The sequence below is a fragment of the Clupea harengus genome, chromosome 23 (assembly GCF_900700415.2).
Source record: "Clupea harengus chromosome 23, Ch_v2.0.2, whole genome shotgun sequence".
In the NCBI taxonomy this organism is placed as follows: Eukaryota; Metazoa; Chordata; class Actinopteri; order Clupeiformes; family Clupeidae; genus Clupea; species Clupea harengus.
In genome coordinates, this window is record NC_045174.1 from 17,686,282 (window position 1) to 17,691,965 (window position 5,684).

The window sequence follows — 5,684 nt, forward strand, 5'->3', positions numbered from 1 at the left end:
AAATAGACTTATTAGATTTGACAAGAAACTAAATGGCAACAGGTTGAAAAAGTTAGATTAATCTACTGGCCTAATGTCCTTGAGGAAAAGCAGTTGTGCGTTGTCTGTGTGTGGTCAGCATCTTTGCCTTATCCTGACCACATGAAACACACTGACCATGAAACTAGAGGATCAAATGTCACTCTCGAAAATCCACTGCTGACCGTGTAAGTTTTTATAAAATACATTTACAAAGTCAGTATGAACCAAACATGATACGGTAATGACGTAGGTAGTTTCATGTTATTTCTACATGCATTTAATATCAGCCATTTTGCAAGTTTGAGCATTAACAAAAAAAAGAATAGTGGCCATAAAACTTACCCAGCTTACATCACATGTCTTGCTTTGCCAAGGGTACACTGTCCTGTAATGATAGGCCATGCTGAATGTGACATCAGAAAATGGGAGGTAAACTATTGGGGAGAAAAGACTATAATAACTCTGATACTTCCTTGTAACATCAGACTTTCCATGGACAGCCTCCCTTTGTTGATCTCCAATAAAGGCATTACTACTCAACGAATCTCCAAACTCAGAATATTCTTAAAGATACTTTATTCCATAATTCATTTAATAAATTAACTGAACAGGATAGGACAAAGGACGAAAATTCCAAGGACAGAAGGGGTTGGGGGACCAAGAATCGGCAAAACATCAAAACAACTTGGCCAAAATAAGGTATGAAAATTTTGTTCTTGCCAAAAATAAGATCTTAGTTCCATTGTACCCGATCCTGCAAAATTCTCCTAAAGACATTTTGTGTAAAATGGAAGAGAACAGTGGGAAGAGTAGCAGTCTGAGGAGAAAACGTATATGACATATTATAGGGTGAGAGCATTGGAAGACTAACAGGACCGTGTGGCCAGTGTGTATACGGAATTTTTTTATTAATTAATTATTCTTTAAATAATTAATAATAGTGGGGCAGATAACCTGAACAATTGTGCTTTTTGTGATAAAAGCATTTTAATTTGGTACACATATAGCCAAAGATTCAAGATGGTAGCCATGATTAGCATGGAATTTGTAATAGCAATAAAGTTACGTATATTGCATATGATTTGGATGATTTCCATATTGAATCATGCATTTTGAGATGCAGAATTTAAATCAGTAATGTAACATTAGCCCAGAATCTTTTTTTGTTCTCACAAATCAAGACCATTTACTTACAGCTATCAAGTGACATGTTGGCATCACCTCCAAGTTAAAAGAGAGATATGACTTGACTGTTGCAACAAACTTTGTGTTCATATTTGTCATATGCTGTAATTAGGCTAACAAGTAAATCGATACAATTTACATTCAATTCAGATTAAATTCCATATCTAAAATTAAGAAAAACACTTTTAATCTTTTTCCCCCTAGTGATACCCTGTTCTGCATAAATAGTTAACATGCTAATACCAGTTCGAAATGGTAGGTTGCTGTTGATATGAGACTGTACTTGTGCTAATGCCAACTTCGAAACTGTGGACAGCTCTCTCCCCCTCCTTATCGAAAGGGTGTGGCCCCCGAGTCATTTCACTGACTAGTCAGAAACTTTCTGAACATTTTCTCAGTGTAGACAGCAATAAGACTGAGTTGTTCACCTTCCTCTCAGATGCTCTGCTCACATAGCTTGATGTTGTGCTGGAGGATAAAGAGCTTGTTGTCACAGATGATGTAGCAGTCCTCAGCAAACCACCCCTAGCTGATCTGTCCTCAATTTCTCCATGCACACACAAGGAAGCTGATACCCGCATGTTATTCATGTGGCTCATGCAGCACAACATGGTCACCAGAGAATTATGATCCAAACTGTTGATACCGATGTTGTGGTTTTGGCGGTGGCAGCAGCTCAAGATCTAAAGCCAGCCGATGAGCTTTGCTTGGCATTTGGTACTGGAAAAAGTTTTGATACCTAGCAGCCCATGAAATTTCAGGTGGACTTGGGCCTGAGAAGGCACCTGCTCTTCCTTTGTTTCATGCATTGACTGGCTGTGACAAAGTATCAAGCTCTGAGTAAAAACTGGTTCCCTGAGATAAGGATCCACTTCTGCACAAACTGCACACTGTTTATTGATTGATTGATTACTTGTCTGTCCTGCCCTGAGAATTTACAGAGTAGTTTGATATCTTGTCCCCGAGATAAAGATCCAATTCTTTGGTGGCAAAAGCATGACCAAACCATCTTAGCCCTAAGCAGACATGCAGAACGTGTGTTTCTTCCTGCTCTTCCTGTGTTTCATTCATTGACTTGCTGTGACTCAGTATCAAGCTTTGCTGGGCATGGGAAAAGACTGCATGGGCCCTGAGAATTTATAGAGTAGTTGGATATCTTTTCCCCGAGATAAGGATCCAATTCTTTGGTGGCAAAAGCATGACCAAACCTTCCCAGCCCTAAGCAGACTTGCAGAACTTGTGTTTCTTCCTGCTCTTCCTGTGTTTCATGCATTGACTGGCTGTGACACAGTATCAAGCTTTGCTGGGCATGGGAAAAGACTGCATGGGCTGTGTGGGCTGTCTTTCCAGAGCTTACAAATGCCCTGTTAGAGCTATGTTCCGCCCCACATGACATTCCACAGGAGGTAATGGAATAGAAAGGTTTATCATCCTGCTCTATGACCGAACCAGCACATCCACAGAAATGGACCATGCTAGAAGGAAACGATTTGCGAAACGGCACAATGTTTAATCAATCCCCCCAACAAAGGCTGCCCTAAAGGAGCATGCTAAGCGGGCCGTCTACCAGGGAGGGATGTGTGGGGTCAGATGCTGGTATCTACACCAGAGCTACCTTCACCCTGTAAACGGGGCTGGTCAAAGACATCTGAGGGTCATTATGAACCATTCTGGACATGCCTACCAGATGCAGGGCAGTCCAGCTATGAACTTGTCTCCTGCAAATGTAAGAAGGGCTGTGTTAAGAAGTGCAATTGCAAAAAAGCTGCCTTAGACTGCACAGCCCTCTGTTACTGTGAGGGCGATTGCTGACTTTTCCATGATAGACCATATATTTGAACAGTTAATATTTTCACATATAGACCTAATTTCACCTATCTTGCCTTATAAAACAGAAGGAAACTTTCTAGTAGGCTTAATGTTAGAGTTACAATCTGAACTCAGTAACATGAAAAAAGTGTAATTTGATGTTAGGATCCTCTATGTCAGGGGTTCTCAACCTTTTGTACTCCGTGGCCCACCTTTCCGCGATTGTTATATGTGACAAAGAGCAACATCAGCACCTGCTACAGGTGGGAGCCTAGAAATTAATACAAGAAAATCTTCCTCTAGATATTACAATCAAAATTGTATTGTGCACCAGAAAAGAACATAAAACCAAATGTGTGTGTGTGTGTGTGTGTGTGTGTATGTGTGTGTGTGTGTGTGTGTGTGTGTGTGAGAGAGAGAGAGAGAGAGAGAGAGACAGACAGAGAGAAAGAGAGAGAGAGGTGTTCCTACCTGATCAGCAGTGCCTTTGGCTCCATCCTCACACCTCCTGCACACCTCCTGCCGGTGGAGCAGACACTGCAGTGTGGCGTTCAGGTAGCAGGTCTGCCCCAGGTTGGGCAGCCTGCAGGGAGAAGGAAATAAAGTCATGTCACACATGTTCAAACCAGCGTACAATACTGCAAACACATGTTCCTGACAAGGATGATAAAGTCACATGACTTAGGCTGACTGACAGAGTACAGTCCAGGTGCCAGTATGTAGAGTATGTCAAACAAACATGGCAAACAAACTGTATGAGTGTGCAGTGTCCTTCACCAACTAGTTTTTGGACGGGGGTGGCAGGCTGACACCTTTGACCTCTAAATCTCTGTACACCGTGGAGATAAATATGGATTGCTGCCAGTTCTTAGTTTTTTAGAAAGTTAAAAAGTAACTTGGCCTTTCTCAGATATGTTTGTTGGCTATTCAAGACTAGAGTAGACTTACGGTCATAGTTAGAAATCTCACAATGACTATGCTATACCGATATGCAGAAAAGTGGATGTTTTTCTGAAGCAGATGCAAAACATTAAAACAACGTTATAAAAGGACAAACATCATTCAAACAAACACATAGAACCTCCGTCCGTACACTTGTGGAAGTTCAGAATTGATCAAAATAAAAGGCAGTATAGCACATAGATAACGTATATTAGGCAAATCCAATATACCTTTTCTCTTAAGGTTGGACATTTCAAGTAAAGAAGAACCTATGAAAAGACTTTGGGGATAACTGTTGTCTATCTTTATTTGACATTTTACCATCTTTTAACCTAACTGTCAGTATTTTTTGACAAATGTTTTTCTATGTGAGCAATGTATCACACATTTCAATAAATGTATTTCTGTATTTGTATTCTTCCTTTATGCAATGTATTTGAAGGTTATTTAATATAGTATCTTGCTTTAACCAGCAACATGATCAACAAAGCCAGCTTTCTTCTCCTCTCTGCTCTCCTCATCTACTGTGGAGACACAGGTATGCAGCCTCATCAGTTACAAATAAACACAAATACATAGCATTTCATAGATTATTTAAATCTACATCTAACATTTGATTTTGGAGGTACAGAGGGCTTACATCAGAAGGCTGAAGTGCACTGTCTTCGTAAGTATTTTTTCTTTGGTGCCACAGACTTCTCTGTTTGAAATATATTTTGAATAGTATTTTCTCTAAGCAGTATTTTCTTGTAATCCTACACATTGGTTGAGCAAAGCAACAAAAAAAATCAGGAGAAGTAAAAGACAGCATTTTTAGATAACTTGTGTTTTGCTGTGTGTCTGTATGCATTGCTGTGACATCTGTATCCAAAAATGCTCACAGAGACTTGCCCTCAGCACTGGACTCCTTATGGTACCCGCTGTTCCAGTTTGTCTCCACAGCAAGAACTTGGGCCGAATCTGAGGTGTGTCCTATTTCTATCACATTAAAGCCATTCTGGTTTGTCATTAACTTGTATTCACCCTTTCACTACCACATGAATTGATTATTAACCAGAAGACTGATGTGACTTGTATATCTTCAGGGGTGTTTCTGATATTTTGTCCACCTGTTGTTTATCATGTCATCAACCAAACTTCAACAGAAACTTCTTCTTGCAGAGTCACTGTGTGGCGATGGGAGGGAACCTGGCTTCGGTGCACAGCATAGCTGAGTACAGCTTCATCCAGGAACTGATCCGCAAACGCACTCAAGGCGCACCTCGTACTTGGATCGGAGGATATGATGCTGCTCAGGTATGACAGCTGCAATGTATTGATCATAGTCATCTTTCTTTCCTAACATGGGCATATATATTTATCCCTGCACTTCTTGCACTCTCCACTTCTTCTTTGCACTATTGTTGTGTAACATTTCACAGCTACTGTATATAGCCATTCCGCCTTGTATATACTTTCTTAAACTTCTTAGACCATTGCACTGTTGCACTGTTTGTTTTGTATTGTGTTGTAATGTATATTTTGTGTAAGCACTTTACCAAGTCAAATTCCTTGTTTGTGCAAACTTACTTGGCCAATAAAACCTGATTCTGATTCTGGCATGTTGAATACTACAACAGCAACACATGACGACACAATATGATGACATACCAATGCATGCTCAGTTTAAAGCAATATTCTGTTCACAAGCAGATATCTGTTTAGGTTGACATTTTGTCTCTTTTTCG